The sequence below is a fragment of the Aquarana catesbeiana genome, linkage group LG01 (genome assembly GCF_042186555.1).
Source record: "Aquarana catesbeiana isolate 2022-GZ linkage group LG01, ASM4218655v1, whole genome shotgun sequence".
NCBI classification, from domain to species: domain Eukaryota; kingdom Metazoa; phylum Chordata; class Amphibia; order Anura; family Ranidae; genus Aquarana; species Aquarana catesbeiana.
In genome coordinates this window covers 396324963-396345456 of record NC_133324.1, presented here as the reverse complement: position 1 = coordinate 396345456, position 20494 = coordinate 396324963, and the positions used below count along the sequence as shown (strand labels likewise).

Sequence of the window (20494 nt, the reverse complement as noted above, 5' to 3'; positions counted from 1 at the left end):
TGATATGTGCTTTACAATATTGCACTAAATTCAACATTTTATTTTTAAGGAATTCAACTAACTCACTAATACAATAGTTCTAGTGCTTCAGGTACTAGGAGTGGCTTTAAAATAGCTAAGTTAATAAACCTGGTAAAAGCAGCACATAATTAGTGCATGTTATTCAACCTTTTTCTGAGTCATGTATACAAATATATAATTATACATAAACATATAATTGATCTACTGATATGTTGTGAAGAGCACAGGTTCTTCCAGAAGGTTCCATGGTGTAATGGTTAGCACTCTGGACTTTGAATCCAGCAATCTGAGTTCGAATCTCGGTGGAACCTTTGTTTTCAACGTAAATGTAAACCCTTCTTACATATTCCTTTATTTTACAGACTTTCAGATTAGATGCAGATATGCTGTTCAGTGAAGGTTACAATGTAGCATTATAAGAAAGAAAATGAGGGTATGAGGGTTGAACCCGAGCCTTAAAGTAGTATTAAACCCTTAGCACTTTGAGGATTTAATATCAAAGAGAAAAAAAAATCTAACAAATACAGCTGCCAATGAGGAACCCTTGTGAGAACCTTCAGGAATAACAAAAAGAATGCAATTTACAGACTGGCACCGCATTCATAAGTGGAGGGGTAGTCATTAAGGATGAGTAGCATTTGCCAAGAGAAAAGCAAAATAATGTTCTCACTTAGGCCCCTTTCACACTGGGGCGGTGGGGGCGTCGGTGGTACAACAGCGCTATTTTTAGCGCTGCTGTACCGTCGTTCTTGCAGCTGTATTCGGCCGCTAGCGGTGCGGTTTTAACCCCCGCTGGCGGCCGAAAAAGGGTTAAAATCACTCGTACAGCGCGGCTATAGCCGCGGTATTGCCGCGGTATAGCCGCGCTGTCCCATTGATTTCAATGGGCAGGAGCGGTGAAGGAGCGGTGAATACACCGCTCCTTCACCGCTCCAAAGAAGCGGTTTGCAGGACTTTTTTCACCGTCCTGCCAGCGCACCGCTTCAGTGTGAAAGCCCACGGGCTTTCACACTGAACAAACAGCGGAGGCTGTTTAGGGGCGGTTTGCAGGCAGTATTTTTAGCGCAATACCGCTTGCAAACCGCCCCAGTGTGAAAGGGGTTTAAGTGGATGATAGAGATTCCCAGTTCAAAGGATACCATACAAGATGCATTTAGTTAATGCAATGACAAAGGAGAGGTGTATTGGACTTTCTACTATGGGTTGTCACATGGATTAATGCTTTTATTGAGCTTTAACTCTTCTAGCGGGGAATGTTAAATTTCCTTGGTGTGCAGATTAGTCCACATATCTGCCAATACTGGTGTTTAGCATGAATCCAGGGGATGGAAGCTTGAAATACATATGCATTACATCTTGGATACATGCCCCATGGTATGGCTAACTGATTAGTTTCCTGGGAGAATCTTTAGACAATTTTCGGTTTCACCCCTATAATAGGGAGTAGGGTGGTTTGTTATATTGGTATAGAATACCCATGGTTTTGATAATATCGTTTTTTATTTGAATGCACATACATGCTCCTTGTTCTTTCTTTAGTAGTTTTTTGAGGGATGATAGAGACCACCTTTGGAATGAAGGGGGACATAGACAGAAATCAATAAGGTGAACTGAGAGGAGAGGTCTACTAACTCCAAAGCTCCATAAGGAAGAATACTCAAATGGGGATCTCAGGAGAGCAGAGAGGAGCAGACTGAAGTCCCAAGTAGTCCTTGATTAACTCTTTGTACAAAGGTGCAGATTAGAGAATTGTAACAAAGTGCAGACAACTCATGATATGACTGAAAGAGCAGGCTCTATGGTGGATGGCTTGTGACTCGCCCCACTTTTTAAAAAAGAGTGTGTGTGGGTGTGATGTAGACACTATAAAGACTTGGGAGTCTGGGAGCATGGTGGAGATGACAGCTTTGAACAGCCTCTGTTCCCTCAGCAATAAAGCTTCAAAAATGTTAGGGGATACCTTGGAAAAGATTGGCACATAGGGTGATAGCTCTTAGAGGGGTCTCCAATGTGCCACCTCTATTAGCAGACTGAATTGACAAACCAAATAAACTAATCTCTTACAAGAAAATTAGAGATTGGGTGCATTCAAGAAACATGCTCTCTTATGGTTGAGGTGGCTGGAATCAACGGAAGAATGGAGTTGGGTCTATGTAATTGGAGGGTCACAAAAGTGTAGTACATTGTGAGATGTTTCCCTGTTATTTCCATTTGTGCCTTTTCTTCTGAGTATGCTCTTGGAACTAATGTGTGTGCAAATTGAATGTATTATTTTCACCTATCTTTCTGTGGGCAAACTGCACACTGTGTTTTTTTTCACTGCTAAAAAAAATGAAAGTCGGCAACTGAGAAGGGTGAATCAGGGGTCCTGAAAATAAGAGACCCCGATGAAAAGAAAAAGACCAGCAATCATCAGTGGTCAAAGCAACCACTCCTGAGTACCAGCATCTGGGAAGCCAAATAGAGATTACAGGAATGGTGTCAACTCCCTCCAGTCTGATCTTATTGAGGAGTTGAGGAAAAAATGTGTAAAGGGTTGAAGATGTATACCAAAGATTACACAGCTTAGTGACAGTGTCTACAAACTTTGGATCTTGCATTTGTGGCAAGACACCATCAGGTCAGTGTCTGGATTCCCTTTTACAGTTGCAAATTTAGAGAAATACTTCTGGGTAAAGTACCCCTGATCAAGGAATCCACCATCCTATTGTCCTTCCCCAGAATATGGATTTCAGAGAAAGCTGGAAAGTGATGTTCTGCCCAGTACAAGATATAAGATACTTTCCTCAACAAGGCCTGATTCTCTATGCTTCACTAGAAGTTTACATGTGCCACTGCAGTGATACTGTCAGGCTGAATCCTCACTAAATGGCCACTGAGTGGTGGGTCCAGTAAAGAAGATACAGACATATTGCTTGGATCTTCAGGATACTGATTGGAAAAAAATTGTTCTCTTAAGTCTATTAATCCTGGATTGACAGGAAAGGCTTGCCTTGTTAGGTAAGATTTTCCAACACCCTGGAAGGGGGGATTGGCCCAGTAAAGCCTGGAGGCATTGAATCCTTTAGATGATGGAACACTTGGTTTGAAGAGTTTTGCTGTCTATGGAGTGAATAGGCCTCAGTAAGAAAAAGCTGTTTGTAAATGTCAGGTATGGAATAACACAAAGGGAATTGCCCTAAAGGAAGACACCATTTGCTTGGGGACACCCATGCAGAAGTGAACAGTCTAATTGTATTGGTAATGGTGCAAGGAGACCTATTACAGTAGAACAACCAAGAAGACAGACTGTGTTCAACCTGCTGTTTAGAAGCATGCCTGGACATTCCATGTACTGGGAGGGAACTAAAGAGAATTTCTGGAAAATATATGATACAGCTGAATCAGCAGAAAGACATAGGATTTAGTGCTTTGGAGAGAGATTAGGAAAACACTACAGATATATGTTCTGAGGTCAAATTTCATGAATCGGGTTTACATCCACTCTACACTTCTGGTTTTCTTTTATATTAGTTCCTCAATAATTTATTTTTATCAAGTGCTAAAGTTTTCCTGTACTCCAAATTTATTCAGTGCTTCATACTTCTGGTTTCTATGTATTCTATCATAATCCTCTTTAATATTGATGCATTTTAAATCTGCTATTCTCATTGCATTTTACTAGATTTGTCATAAGGTATACACATCTACTCTGTGGTAATGGTACCCTCCTAGAATCTGCATTGGTATTCTCCAACTGTTCTTTGCATTCCCATATATCATAAAAGGCAATGTCAAAACTGGAGCAGGCAGAATCTGAAGCAGCCATATGTGGCCAATCAGCTTCTATCTTCAGCGTTTTCAGTTAAAGAGGTTGTAAAGGTAAATTTTTTTTTTTTTTAAAATAACAAACATGTTATACTTACCTTCACTGTGCAGCTCGTTTTGCACAGAGTGGCCCCGAACCTGGTCTTCTGGGGTCCCTCGGCGGCTGTTTCAGCTCCTCCCTGCAAGCATTAACCACCTTAATGCGAGCTTCCTCGCATGGTGGTTAGTGCTTGCGGGCGCGCTCCCGTGATACAGCCGGCGGCTATAGCCGCTCACTGTATCACTCGGCCCCACCCCCCAGCGCGCCGCGTCATTGGATGTGACTGACAGCAGCGCGAGCCAATGGCTGCGCTGCTTCCAATCCATCCACTGTAGCCAATCAGCGGCCAGAGTGAGCGGAGGAATAGATGTCGGGAACGAGAAGCTGACTTTCGAGGCGTCAGGTAAGTAAAACGGGGGGGCTGGGGGCGGCGGTATTGTCAGAAGTTTTTTCACCTTAATGCATAGAATGCATTAAGGTGAAAAAATGTTTACCTTTACAACCCCTTTAAGCTTTAAAAATGAAAGATAGAAGCTGACTGGTTGCCATGCACATCTGCTCTAGATTCTGTTTGCTCAGGTTTTGATGAAGTCCCCTCTTTCTACCTTAGTCTTTTCATAAGCTTTATCTGCTGTGCTCATCAGTGCAATGGGTCTTTTCTGGAATTAGGGTGAAATATAGTGGTTTTCAAATACCATTCTTACAATGTACAAGATTGTAAATTCTTTCTCCAACCTTTTTTTTTCTATATTTCAACTGTATTTTTGTCTTTTTCATGTGCTTTGTTTACCTACAAGACTCTTTCCACTTCTTCCAGAGATTGTGCAAAATTGTTGTCTCTTATGCAGGCACCACACAAGACATTTTCAACCATTACAGTGTTATTACAAAACAGCCAAATAGATGATCACAGTCTGCCACAAACAATTTAAATAAATGACACCGTGAAATGATCTTAAAGTGGAGCTAAACCCATCAATCTGTTTCCAAAACCACATGATCCATGGTCACATTCAGAGTTGCTTATGCTCTCAACCCAACAGCCAAGCTATCAAAGAGCTGGTGTCATAACTGATCACATGTGCAGCACCCTGGCAACTGCAGATCAAACAGAGACTAAGATGACAGCTTCCTTGGTGGACAAGGATAGGAGGGTTTAGTTCCGCTTAAGGTGCAGGTGGTAGTTTGAGTTGATCTGTTCATTTGTTTTTGCAATTGAAATCTGGTTGAAAGTGGTTGAAATTGCCTGTGTGTATGAGACCAGCATTACTCATTCATCTAGTGGTTCTCTGCATGCTCTTTTCCTCATTATCTTATTTATGCTCACACCTTTTTAGAGGGTTTTTGGCTTTGCCGCATTGCTTTGTTTTTTCCATTCATTTCTGCTTTTCTTTGATTTGTATATTTTATCTGCTATTCTCTTTGCTCCCCTTATCTCTTCCACTGTTTATTCTTTCTTCTATGTTTTTCTTATATTCCTTGTCCACCATATTTCTTTCCTTTGTTCTTTAACCTCTTTCAGTCTTTGGGACATACCCATATGTCCTCGGGTGGAAGCAGGGATACCAGGATCATGGCTGCAGCTAATGCCATGATCCTGGTATCAAAATTTGCATCTGGCAATGGGCTTTCATGTAAAATTGATCTGAGTGGGCTCTACAGTCGCCCGATCACTTTTGCATAGCTTGGAAGGGGGCCCCCCTCCTGCCACTGCCTGCTGCAGGACCACTGCACTCTGTTGAGCTAGCTGCAGACAGGGGACGGGGAGGAACATTGGTTCCTCTCCACCCTTTGTGATGAATAAACTTGGAAGCAACAATAATTTTGTCACTGCCGCATTCTGGTTCTTTGTTTACTGCCCGTTACCAGCCATTGAAGCAGCCAATTAAACCGATATTGGTTGAGGGTAGAGGAGGGATCAGGGGTCTAATAGAACCCAGATCTCTCCAAAAGAGGATGTGTCAGTACCCCCCTCTAACATAAGGATTCAAGGGTTGCTCATTCCTTGCGGATGAATAAAGTTGATAGAAAAAAAAAAGAGACAGTGAAAAAAAAAATTAATAATTAATATATAAAAAAAAAAATGTAACCGCAAATGCAATTGCCTACCCCCGCACACATATGTAAAAAAGTGATTGCACCAGAGTAACAACTACCATTTTAATCTCCAAAACCTCTGTTTTTAGAAAATACATAAGATTTGGGGGTTTTAAGTAATTTTCTAGAAAATAAAATGCAGATTTTTACATCTGAAGTGGTTAAAGTCCAACTGTGGGAAATTTAAAAATGATCCCTTGCAGTGGGGCTGTGCCTACACTGCAAATGTTAATTGGTCGTTTAGTTTAGGAGTGTGTTTTTGCACTTTAACTTTTCACTGCTCTCTAGGTAGATGGTGCTCCCTCATCCTCTGGTGGTGGACTGTCCCTCATTGTCATCATGTCCAGTGCAGGGCTATGGACCCTGCATTTCTTCTTGATGATGTCAGGACCTTAGACTGGTGAAGAAGATCCTGTGGGGACTGGTCTAGCAGCATGGAGGAGTTTAGGATCGGGTAGATAAATCAGCTTTTCTATGTCCTCCAGACCTAAATGAGCAATTAACTCTTGCAGTGCTAGGCATAGCCCTTCTGCAAGGGATAATTTTTAAGTTTCTTGAAGTTTAACACATCCCAGTTTATTTTCAGATGCACTTCCTGCTGCCATACCTATATTAAACCATGCCTCCCCTCTTTTCTTTGGTGAAATTTTCCCAGCTTATTTTATTTGTTTCTCTATTTTTTCTTTGAATATCACCATTGTGTGTAGATTTTTATTGAAATGTATTGAAATGTATTGTTGTAATTATAACATAGATTAACGATAAACAGACATCCAATATACCACATTAGTCAGTCTCATCATTTTGAGACATTCCGGCATGAATGATGCTCCCAACTTATCTGAAGTACTTGCTAGGCTAAATTTACAAGCCCAATTTGAACTATTATTAGCATATAAAAATATTTTTAAAAATGGGACACATGGTTATCTCATGCCAAAGCATCTACGACCTTAAAAAATGTAAATAAACCATAATAATGATATTGTTTAGCTATATGTAGTAGATTCACTACTGAATACATTGTATGTTCTCTTTTGATTTCTCCTACAGCATATCTTATCTTCTCTTTCCTTATGTATATATGTATGATTAATGTTATTTCTTGTCTACATCATGTAGTGATCTGAATCACAATCTGCTCCAAAGCTATGCACTTCCTGGAATGCTGACTTTTATCTGCTGTTATTATGTGATCTCTCTGATTCCTTCTCACCCCATCCCTTAATCTTCATGGCTTTTTATGTTTATCAATCCATGGGAATTATGCGCTATTGATCGCCAGCTCTATCTTCATTGTAAAATCAATTTCTCTCTCACCATTATTACTTTCTGCATGCAGATGTCATTTCCCTGTTGTTAATCTATATTCATGCTCTTTCCCTACCTTTGAATTTAAAACACCTACCCTATTTTAATAATATAATTAGGAAATGCCAAAAAATAACTTCTATCTGTTCCTCAATACAAGACTGAACATTACAGTTGTTGTAAACCCCTAAAATGAAAAATGTATTTTTGTATTTTTATTGTGTACTTGTCTCAATGCAAAGCACATGGTGTGATTTCTGTCTCCTCTCTCATCCCTCTGCTATCTGAATGACTCACTTCTGACAGGTCATGCAGAAACCACAGAATCTCCCCATTAAACCTCCAGCACACAGCAGATGATTAACAGCCTCAGATCTGCATGTTTCCCTATGTGAGTGGGTAGAGAGGGGGGTGCCCATTTCCTCCACTCAGGTTTCAAATTACAGTCAGATATCCTCTCTATGCTGTGTGTGAGATGCCCTGCATGTTGCAGCTGAGAAATAGCCTTTGACCTGTGTGTTTTAGCTCGTTTGGCTGTACTTCTCCTGTGGATCACGTGTGAAGCCTGCTGTTGGCTGACATCACAGAGCCGGTCCAGGCTCGGGAAAGATCGCGACCATATGGTCGGGATCCGTTCACATGCCTGGACCAGCACCGCGAGCCACTGAGAGCCTGAGCCAGCCGCTCCAGCCCTCTCCACAGCCCAGCGCTCCAGTGAGCACTGGAGGGGCAGACCAGACAGCAGTGACTGACAGTTACCAGCTCTCTGCACAGGGAGTTCTGGGACCCGAGCGATCGGCTGTGTTTGATCGCTTGGTTCCCACCTAGGTAAGGATGATTCTAAAATTAAAAAAAATTCCCATACTTCTCTTTTAAGGCTTTGGAGAAGCGGGGGCTGTAGATAAACAGGTACAACTTATGTTGGAGGATTTGTTTAATCTCTGTATAACCCAAGGCCAGTCATTTCAGTGGGTATATGATAGGGTTCACAACCACTTTAATAGTAATATTCCTTATTAATGTATTAAATTCAACACATATACTTATAAATATATAATTTTTAGTGTAGTAAAAGTAATTTTATAATCTGAATGTAACATGTTTGTAATTTTTATCCTTTTTTTTGCTCTACTCAACTTGTATTTACATTCCACCCTATTTATTGTACTCTGGTGGTTATCTGTTGATTATTTATTGATGCATAACACATTCATACGAGGAGATTAAATGTTTTCAAGACTTCTTTGAAGTGGAGAAGGATAATTCTTACTAAAAAAAGACCTCACGATATAGGCCATTGCACATTCTTGCCAAAAGCAGTCTTCAGATGTAGTGCCCCATGCAATTTTCATTTAACACGATTTATTTAAAAGCAAATATCACATGCAAGCAGTACAGTGCAGTTGATTTTTAAGGTTTACATACACATCACAGCAAGCTTGTTTACAAACCAGACATTCATTTTTAAACTCGTTAGAATCATTAGCTGTCTCAAAGTTTAATGTAAAAGGAATAATGGGGTAAAAAGCTGCTGCCTTGTCTAGCAACACAAAAAAGCAGATTGTATGAAATGCAAGGTAAACTAAGTGTACTTTTCGGGGACATCACTGGGATTATGAAAAACCCTGGGACACTGAAGAAAATAATTCAGTGGCATGGGTAACAAATGATACCAAGAAGGAGATTTTTCTTTTTAAAAGAACAAAATTGACTCTGTACCTAGAAACACAATCTCAAAAACGTTGCATATAAGGTGTGAAGCACATTCTTTTATACATGTCCATATCCCACCAGAGTCCCACCAAACATTGTTCCAGGGCCTGGACTTGAACCTCTGCTGTGTTTGGTAATGACTCTTCTTGCTGAGCTACCTGAGATGCTGGACAGTACCCTGTCTGATTCATTGCCTTGTGCCTTGACTTTTGTTGAACCTTGAATTCTTTGCTCCTCCCATGAACTTCCTGATTTAAGTCATGCCTCTGCACTTCCTGTTTCCCAGATTATTGTGCTCTCTTCAGCCAGTATCTCGCTCTTGTCATCCTTGCTGCCGTCCATATTGTGCTACCATGCGTTATCGACCCTTGGCTTGTTCCTCAACTACGCTTGTTGTGTTACACTATGTGATTTATTATGCTCTGTGTCTTTAAGATTTGTTCCCTCTGTCTATCTGAACTCTTTCTCTCACCGTAGTTCTGTATATTCTCCTCCCCTTCCTCTCTCTGATTCATTGTGCACAGTATACCTCATTGCTGTTACATCTTTACATGTGGCTTACAACTGCAACGTTTTTCTACCTATGGATACCCATCATTAAATGGAACATTCAAGAGGATTCATCGTCTGTATTTCCATACAGTGTGTTATCCATTGAGTTAAGCTGTCTGAATTGATGCAAGGGATAAATAGTTCACCAGGTCATGTAAGCTCTATGTGAAGCTGAAGATAACATTTATTGCCTTGTAGTTGAGTCAGAACAGTAGAAAAAGGAAGTTCCACAGCCTAATTACAAGATTTCTGCATACAGTACTGTTACAGACAAGATTTACTGCCCTCATTGCAAGAAAGAATGAGACAGCAGCACATGGAATCTTCATAACCTGAGACCAGGCTGCAGGGTGTCATATTACAGCACACAGATCCTGCCTGCTTATCACTGAGACATTGTCTGCCTGTGTCAGCCATGAGTTACCACAGCTCTCAATATGAATACACAGCCACTCCAACACAAGACACTGAGCTAACTGACTTACCCAAACGCTCAGTCAAACCCACCTGGAAAGTGATGGAGAATTATGAAGCCTTAAGAACTGAATTGTTTAATAGCTTGAAGCTATTTTGGGACAAGATTGCCTTTGAATCAAATACAGTGTCTGTTGAACGTGAATTACTGACACTAGAGGGCGCCATTAAACAACTCTCTATCTCTTATGAGCTCTATCAGCTTACCAATGACAAGTTCATTAATGTCTTACAAAATATGAACACAGAACTTTCACTCGAGGAATTAAAGAATTTCAAGGCTCTTAATCTGGAAAGAGATGGTTTTATCCAGCAAACCAAATTAAAGGCAGAAGCAAAGTTAAAGCTGCTACAGGACACTGCATCTCACAGATCTGTTTCCACCAGACATTCTAAAAGGTCTTCTAGAAGTCATAGTTCAAGATACTCTACACTCAGTGAGTGACTTATTAGTGCCCGCGCTGAAGCGGAAGCCAGCAAGGTGCAGGTCGCATATGTAGAAAAGAGAGCAGAGTTGGAAACGGATTCAGTGCTTCAGACCGCACGTCAAAGAGCAGAGTTGGAAGCTCACACAGCACGTCAAAGAGCAACTATAGAAATCTTAAATGAACAGTGTAAACATGACGCAGCTATGGCAAGGCTAAGGGTTTTAGAGCAAGCTATCAGTGCAGACGAAGGTGCAAGTGAGAAAGACAGCATCAACCTAAACATAGCAGATATGGAAGATCCCCTCAAACGCACTAAAGACTATGTCCTAAGCCACTGCAGTATACACTCCATTGTCTCCAATGCTCCTGGCAACTTAGAAACTCCTTCACAGCTCCAAGTTAAAGAGGTTCCAGCAACTTCCTGCATGCAAAATCACTCCAATGCATTTCCTGCCTGCCTACCTAACCTTCCTTCTTATGTCACAGAGCATCAGAGCAAGCTGCAAGGAAGTCATCAATTTCCTGTCATCGGTATAGCATTGAGTCAACGTACCATTGGAACAACCGACTCACCTGAACGCATCTGCTGCACCATATTTACCTGTTTCCTTTAACAATAATGTCAAAGATAGTGCAATCAGCACTATTCAGCCAACAACATCTCACATAAAGGCAGAGACAACTGAGACAGCAGAGTTTGTGAGGTACATACTTCGCAGAGAGCTCACAAAGACTGGTCTTACAAGTTTTGATGACCAACCTGAGAACTACAGAAGTTGGAAATGTGCTTTCAGAACTGCAATCAGCGATCTTGGCATTACAGCGGCTCAAGAATTGGATCTGCTGATTAGATGGCTTGGTCCTCTATCTGCTGCACGTGTTAAGCCATTAAGATCAGTTTTCATGGACAATCCTACAGCAGGCCTCATAGCTGCATGGGAGCGACTAGAGCAAAGTTATGGCAGTCCAGAAGCTATAGAGAATGCCTTGTTCATGCGCCTGGAAACTTTCCCAAAGATATCTGGTAAGGACAACAAGGAGTTCCAGAGACTGAGTGACCTTCTCCTTGAGCTTCAGCTAGCCAAGGCAGACCCAAAACTACCTGGACTCAGTTACCTTGACACTGCAAGAGGGGTAAACCCAATCGTCTCCAAGCTCCCGTATGGTGTACAAGAGAAATGGTCTGCACTAGGATCATCATACAAAAAAGAGAACAAGGTTTCCTTCCCTCCATTCTCTTTCTTCTGCAACTTCATCAGGGAAATCGCAGAGACCTAGAATGATCCAGGTTTTTCCTACGGTGAGTACAGTCTCCATTTCCTAAGAGTACCAGTCTTCAGGGCAACTATAGAAGCCGTAGAGGCCCAGTATCCGTGAAAAAGACTGACATCCTTCCCACTCCTGCCACAGTGGTGGCCACGGACAGACAGAGCAGGAAGATTGAAAACCCTAACAGAGAGTGTCCCATTCACAAGAAGCCACACCCCCTCAAAAAATGTATCGGCTTCAGCAAAAAGCCTCTTGAAGAGCGTAAGGAACTTTTAAAGACATTTAGGGTATGTTTCAGGTGCTGTGCTTCTACCGAACATTTTGCAAGGGACTGTAATGTATCCATCAAGTGCATAGAGTGTGGCTCCGAAGAGCATGTGCAAGCCCTACATCCGCTTGAGCCCAGCTCTGCACAACCTGCTAACGCTCCTCCCAGATTAACGCATGGCGGGGAGAATACAGACCAAGTGCCTAATTCTACCATCATTTCTTCATCCTGCACTGAAGTTTGTGGAGAAGACCGCTGTGATAAGTCCTGTGCTAAAATATGCTTGGTGAACATATACCACAAGGACCAACCAGAAAAGACTCTAAAAGCCTATGCTATCCTAGACGATCAGAGCAATAGATCGCTTGCAAAATCAGAACTGTTTAATCTATTTGAAATAAAAGGCGAAGCTCATCCTTACACCTTGGGTACCTGTAGTGGAACTACAGAGGTTTCTGGAAGAAGGGCTCATGGACTCACGGTATCTTCTCTCAAAGGTAACTTGCAATTACCCCTACCTACACTTGTCGAGTGCAATCAGATACCTGCTAACAGGGAAGAAATCCCTACTCCAGCTGCTGCTTTCCATCACCCTCACCTGAAGGTAATAGCAAATGAGATACCGCCGCTTGACAAAGGTGCTCAGATCCTTCTTCTGTTAGGAAGAGACATTCTAAGAGTTCACAAGGTACACAGACAAGTCAGTGGACCCCCAGATGCCCCATTTGCTCAGCGCATGGATCTAGGGTGGGTCATCATAGGCAACGTCTGTATAGGCAAAATGAAGAGACCTACCAACATTTTGTCATTTAAGACAAATGTTCTGCCAAATGGCCGAAACACTTACTTTGAGCCATGCCCACATCACTACTGGGTGAAAGAGAAGATAGCCAGCCATGGATGGCAACATGGTATCTCAGGTAACACAAGCCCTTTCTCCTGCCACGATGACGACTTCGGCTCTACAGTGTTTAATACAACCAGTGAAGATGACATACTGGCTCCTTCAACGGAAGACAAAGAATTCATCAAGGTAATGGACAATGAGTTCTTTCAAGACGATGCCAATAACTGGGTAGCACCCCTACCTTTTCGTCTCCCAAGAGAGAAACTGCCCAACAACTTGCAACAGGCCATCAGTAGATTCTCCTCCTTAAAACGCAACTTAAGCAGGAAACCAGAGATGCAAAGATACTTTGTGGACTTTATGCAAAATATATTTGACAGAGATCATGCAGAGCCTGCACCCCCACTAAAGGAGGGAGAAGAATGCTGGTACCTTCCATCCTTTGGCGTGTATCACCCACGTAAACCAGACCAAATCAGAGTTGTCTTTGATTCCAGTGCTCAGCATGAAGGTGTTTCTCTCAACAACATGCTCCTTACAGGGCCTAACTTGAACAACAGTCTAATAGGAGTCTTGATTCGCTTCAGGCAAGAACCTGTAGCAGTAATGGCAGACATTCAACAGATGTTTCACTGCTTCATTGTCAGAGAAGACAACAGAAACTACCTCAGGTTTCTATGGCACAAAGACAATGACATCCACAAGGAAGTTATAGACTATCGAATGAAGGTACATGTCTTTGGTAACAGTCCTTCTCCTGCAGTTGCAACTTATGGGCTAAGGAGAACAGCTCAGACTGGAGAAGAAGAATATGGATCTGATGCTTGCCAGTTTGTAAAGAGAAATTTCTACGTTGATGACGCACTCAAGTCTTTTCCAACCACTAAAGAAGTGATTGATCTCCTCACCAGAACAAAGGAGATGCTGGCTACAGCAAACCTTAGACTGCACAAGATTATATCCAACAGCCAGGAACTTATAAATGCCTTTCACTCTGAGGACTATGCCACCAGTCTAAAAAACCTTGATTTGGGTACAGATGTGCCTCCTGTACAGCGAAGTCTGGGTTTGTTGTGGAACATTGAACAAGACACATTCACCTTCGAAGTGTCAACTTGTGACAAACCCTTCACTAAGAGAGGAGTCCTGTCAGTGGTGAAAAGCATCTATGACCCACTCGGTTTCCTTGCTCCAGTTACCATTCAAGGTAAGATTCTGCTAAGACAGTTATCTACTGAGAACATAGACTGGGATACTCCCTTACCTAGTGAGAATCAACACAAGTGGGAAAGGTGGAGACATTCTTTGAAGTCACTAGAAAAACTTCAGATTTCCCGTTGCTATGTTCCAGGTTCTATTTCAACTGTTTGCCGGAGGGAAATTCATATTTTCTCCGATGCATCAGTGAAAGCTATTGCTACTGTAGCCTATTTGAAGACCTCTGAAATGAATGGGGAATCACACTGTAGTTTTGTTCTAGGCAAGGCAAAACTCACTCCCAAACCTGCACATACCATACCAAGACTTGAACTTTGTGCAGCCGTGCTAGCAGTAGAAATTGTCAAAGTCATACAAAGTGAAACGGACACTAGAATTGATTCTTTCACCTTCTATACAGACAGTAAGGTAGTACTTGGTTACATATACAACCAAACAAAACAGTTTCATGTGTATGTCAGCAACAGGGTTGAATGTATTAAGAGATTCTCCCTACCAAGTCAATGGCATTACGTTCCCACTGAACTCAATCCAGCTGACTGTGGGACCAGAGCCGTTTCATCTGATGTTCTTCAGGACAGCTTATGGCTGTCACCTCCAAGCTTTTTGTGTGAGGAGTCATACTCACCCCCTCTCGACTCCATGTTGCAGACTCACAAGTCTTTACCACTCACCCATGATACTTTGTCTACATTTCTCGCTGAAGTGTGTGCTATAGTGAACGCAAGACCTTTAGTGCCGGTATCTTCAGATCCGATGCACCAGTGATCCTTACTCCAGCTTCGCTCCTTACTCAAAAGATTGGGGCTGCTGTAATATCTTCAAGTGAGATTGAACCCAAGGATATCTACAGGCGTCAATGGAAGCAGGTGCAGCATCTCGCCAATGTGTTTTGGCATCGCTGGAGGAAGGGGTATCTTCATCACCTTCAAGGTCGTAACAAATGGCAAACATCTAAGCCTAATCTTAAGGTTGGAGATCTCATCCTTCTAAAAGACAAGGAAGTTTGTCGGAATGAGTGGCCTATGGGTCTTATTACCAAGGTTATGCCCAGTGACGATAACAAGGTCCGGAAGGTAGAAGTCAAGGTAACCAAGGGAGGATCCACACGAATCTTCACTCGACCAATTACTGAGTTAGTACTCCTTTTGCCAGGTGAGTGACTTATGCAAGGACTAGCCATGCTGTCGGCACGGCAGGGAGTACATTGCTGCTATCTACAGGTTCTACCTCGAACTTTGGAATTCTTTGAAGACGTCATACGTCGGACTACATGTTCTTCTATCCTGTTGGACTAATGTTTATACTTGCTTGTTGCATGTTTTTCATTACAGGTTCCAGAACATTTAACAGTATTGGACTTATTGAATATATATATAATTGTTTATGGTTATGAAATCTAAAGATTTCAGATGGGAAGTGTTGTGTTATACTATGTGATTTATTATGCTCTGTGTCTTTAAGATTTGTTCCCTCTGTCTATTTGAACTCTTTCTCTCACCGTAGTTCTGTTTATTCTCCTCCCCTTCCTCTCTCTGATTCATTGTGCACAGTATACCTCATTGCTGTAACATCTTTACATGTGGCTTACAACTGCAACGTTTTTCTACCTATGGATACCCATCATTAAACGGAACATTCTAGAGGATTTATCGTCTGTCTTTCCATACAGTGAGTTATCCATTGAGTTAAGCTGTCTGAATTGATGCAAGGGATAAATAGATCACCAAGTCATGTAAGCTCTATGTGAAGCTGAAGATAACATTTATTGCCTTGTAGTTGAGTCAGAACAACGCTTCTGCCTGCGTACTGCGTTCTGTTTGATTCTTATCTGCTAATCTGCTTCTGAACCCCGGCTTACTCACCTCCTGGTGGGGCGATCCTGAGGGCCGCGACCTGGTACTAACACACAGCCAAATCCATCTCCACCATCAAGAGCTGTGAACACCAGGTAGTACTTAAACTCTGAAACTCAGATAAGCCCACGCCATCTGCCAGGTACCTATCCTGCTGGTCGGTGGTAGTCCCGCTACTGCTATAGCAACTGGTTTTCGAGCCTGACCCCTGATCGTGACACTTTGTGATGAAAACAAAAACCATGCTCAACTGCTCAGCACCCCAAACCAAAATAAAATCGCAATTTATTTCCTCATCAATCCATCCTCACTCCTGATGAAGCCATGATTTTGTGATGAAATGCGGTGAGTGAAAATGTTTTACTTTTTAGTTTATTGCTCCTGTTTTGTTATGAAGATTGATTTTGGATCAATTGATGATTAGTAGGATCTCACAGGGTATTGGGAGTGTGCACGAGAGATTGAGACAATTTGTCAGGAAGGTTAGATGGCTATCAGTCATATATGATATGAGATAGAAATAGGGTTTCCATCCTTATATGAGAAGCATGTATTTGTTAGAAAAATAATGAGGAATTACCCTCTGTGAGCGAGTGAAAAAACAAAAAGATTTGTCTTCTCGTTCACAGATGGGAAACATTTTACGTTTTTTTTGTGATCTTTGGGACTAATCGTGTACACACTGAGAGTATATGAAGTCTTGATTTAGTATAGTGGTGATCCACCTCCCAAAATAGTAAATCATTTTAAATTAAATATGTAAAAATACACTCCACACTATTCACAAGATAATTTAATAAAGTTTGGTGGGATGCTGATGGGATATGGACATGCATAGAGAAATGTGTGTCACACCTTATATGGGCAGCAGAATGGTGGTCGTGGCCAGGTCACAAGCAACAGTGGGAAGACTTAAAGAGGAATAGTTAAATGAGCCTACTCACTGGACAAGGGGAAACTAAATTAGCTACCAGGGCAGAGCCTAATCCCAACCAGCAAAATTTCAAGTGTATTTTCTACTTTTACAGATAAGTTGGAATAACACCTATGTTATATTTGTTATATGTTCCTATTCACATGGCATAGCAAAAATATTTAAAAATTGCAGCTTACCTTTTTTAGATGTTCTTTTCTGATAACTCCAGGATTGGAAAATCCTCCTTAGTTCTCTGTTTATAAGGGGTGCTAGGGAGTTGTGTTTGCCATAATTAATGCTTTCTGTACTGTGCTAGCAGATCTCATTATCAGTTGTAAACTAGATTTGAACACTGTCTTTCCTAACAAATGACTTAGAAATTAGGCTTCTTCATTGTATATTAATGAGAATAAACTCTGCTTGTCCTAAGCCTCTCTATTGGGCCTTCCACTGATCTTGTTTAGAAATGTTTGCAGTCAGTCATGAAATCAGTGCCCTGATTATCAGTGTAAATGTCCCCTGTAACTAGAAAGTTGGTTATTGGCTTTCCTTTCCTAGGACACTGACAGCGCTAAGGAAAGGAAATATGGATAACCTTAATTTGTTTACATGTGATCAGCTGTAATTGGACACAGCTGATCACATGGCAAAAAGCCTACGTCATTGGTTCTTTACCCTGATTGGTGATGTGTTGTGTCCGAGGGACACAGCTCACCACTGATTACTGCGCTGTGCGCCCCCGGGAGTAGCACGAGCAGTGCAATGTGAAGGACGTTATACGATGTCCATTTAGAACGTTAAAGCGCCCACCTAGCCGTCAATCTGCTATAGGTTGGGCGGGAAGGTGATAATTACAAAACTAACAGAAAAATATAGAGTTTAATTTACTGGAGGCAAATAGACTACTTTTGCAAGGGAATTTTCCCCAAAGCTTAGTGAATGAAGCTCTGCCGACTTCCATCATCCAATCATGAGCAAGCAAAAATGCTGTTATTTTATTTTCCTTTCATGTGATGAGTAAGCTCATAGGAAAGTGCAACTTTCCTTACAACATGAAAAGCCTATTTGCCTTTAATAAATCAATGCCAAAGTCTTGAAAACATCTACAAGTATTAAAATAATTATTTACAACAACAAAAAACTCTTTTGCTTTCAGAGTATTCAAAAACAGTGAAAACAGTATACATTCCCTGTGGAACTAAATCCACTGCTCTTGCCATAATGTGCGTTGCACGTTATAGCACACTCACCCGCTAGTGTGCCCTCCTCAAGTAATACAGGGTTCACAATTCCTTGGTCAATCTGTCCACAGTCACTGGCTTGTAAAAACTGTACCTTCTAGCATTTTTATCTTAGTTCTGCTTTAAATGGAAGAATTAATGAAGAACCAAGGATCACTACTTATCATTAGAGAAGTATGGAGGTCAGTGGCGGCTGGTGCTCAAAATTTTTGGGGGTGCGCAAATGAACTGAAATATTCTGAAAAATACTGAAACAAAAACATCAATTGCAGCCCCACTGTGCCATCAATTGCAGTCACTGTGCCCATCATATGCAGCCAACTGTGCCATCAATTGCAGTCACTGTACCCATCATATGCAGCCACCTGTGCCCATCATATGCAGCCAACTGTGCCCATAATATGCAGCCCACTGTGTCCATCATATGCAGCCACCTGTGCTCATCATATGCAGCCAACTGTGCCCATAATATGCAGCCAACTGTGCCCATCATATGCAGCCAACTGCGCCCATCATATGCAGCCACCTGTGCCCATCATATGCAGCCAACTGTGCCCATCATATGCAGCCACCTCTGCCCAACATATGCAGACTCTGTGTCCATCATATGCAGCCAACTGTGCCAATAATATGCAGCCTCTGTGCTCATCAAATGTAGCCAACTGTGCCCCATCATATGCAGACTCTGTGCCCATAATATGCAGCCACTGTGCCCCACAAATGCAGCCAACTGTGCTCCATCAAATGCAGCCTTTGTGCCCATAAATTGCAGCCACTGTGCCCCCCCCCCCACCTGCTGTCTGACCGGAACTTACCCCATCGTGGTGGCGTGTCAGGCAGCTGGTCAGGCAGCGAGCGATGGATGCTATGTGTCCTCCGACTCCTCGGAACTGAAAAATTTTGAAAAATACTGAAGCAAAAATATCAATTGCAGCCTCACTGTGCCATCAATTGCACTGTGCCATCAATGTGCCCATCATATGCAGCCAACTGTGCACATCATATGCAGACTCTGTGCCCAGCAAATGCAGCCACTGTGCCCATCATATGCAGCCAACTGTGCCCATCATATGCAGCCAACTGTGCCCATAATATGCAGCCACCTGTGCCCATCATATGCAGCCAACTGTGTCCATCACATGCAGCCACCTGTGCCCATCATATGCAGCCAACTGTGCCCATCATATGCAGCCACCTGTGCCCATCATATGCAGCCACCTGTGCCCATTATATGCAGCCACCTGTGCCCATAATATGCAGCCACCTGTGCCCATCATATGCAGCCACCTGTGTCCATCATATGCAGCCAACTGGGCCCATCACATGCAGCCAACTGTGCCCATCATATGCAGCCACCTGTGCCCATCATATGCAGCCAGCTGTGCCCATCATATGCAGCCACCTGTGCCCATCATATGCAGACTCTGTGCCCATCAATTGCAGTCTTTGTGCCTATAATATGCAGCCACTGTGTTCCCCCGCCTGCCATCTGCCCGGCACTTACCCCATCGTGGTGGCGTGTCAGGCAGCTGGTCAGGCAGCGAGCTGTGGGACGGTAGCATGACGATGGATGCTGTGTGTCCTCCAACTCCTCCGTGTGTGTCTTCTTCCTGTTCGGCATGGCGGCCAATGGGATTGCCTCTGCCTTCAGCCAATCAGGTGCCCGGTATTACATCCGGGCCTCCTGATTGGTTCAGAGGCATTTCTGTGTTAGCAAAGCAAATATTGATTTGCTTTGCTAACACACCTGGGTGCGTTGCGAGTGCAATGGTTTGCGCTCGCAGGTCACCTTTTTTGACGCCTATTAGAGCCCATGGCTCTAATCAGGTGCTTAAAAAACACCCTCCTGCCGCTGTAATTCAGGCGCCTGGTGCCCGAAAAGCTGTTGGATGCCTGAATAGGGGGTGTCTACAGCGGCCATGGATAGATTCATGCAATGCATGAATCTATCAATAGTGCACAGAGGGGGAGGCTGGGAAGAGGGGGTGGCGCCCGAGCGCCCCTAATGGACGCACCGCCACTGATGGAGGTTACTGTTAACTTTCTGTTCTGTTTCAAATGTCACTTTATGTACTGATTTACCTCCTCAGACCCAGTCTGTCTGGGCAGTATGGTCACCTGCCAACTTGGTATCATCCACAGGCAGCTTAACTCTTCAGTATGACACAGATGTTGAACCCAATGCAATTATACTTCAGATAGATGCAGTGTTGGGAGATTTCAGCTTCTAAGACCACCCAGATAGGTTCAGGTAATGCAGGAAGACCTCCGTAGACCCCCAGGCCTGGAGATATCAATAAAGTGACACAGGAGACAGGTTTGCTTAGCCACTTAAAGACATCTAATTTGAGTTTCAGAAATACAGCATTTATGTCATTTGAGGGATGGGAGGAGTTTTACTAACCTTATACATGTCATTGAAATGAAAATAGGTTC

At 42.6% G+C, this 20494-nt stretch overlaps 1 non-coding gene across 1 annotated transcript; it reads left to right on the top strand.

Moving 5' to 3' along the window:
• Positions 1 to 260: 260 nt before the first annotated feature.
• Positions 261 to 332, top strand: TRNAQ-UUG (transfer RNA glutamine (anticodon UUG)). Its single transcript has one exon. It is a non-coding gene; the product is annotated as a tRNA-Gln (tRNA).
• The last annotated feature ends 20162 nt before the right edge of the window (positions 333 to 20494 follow it).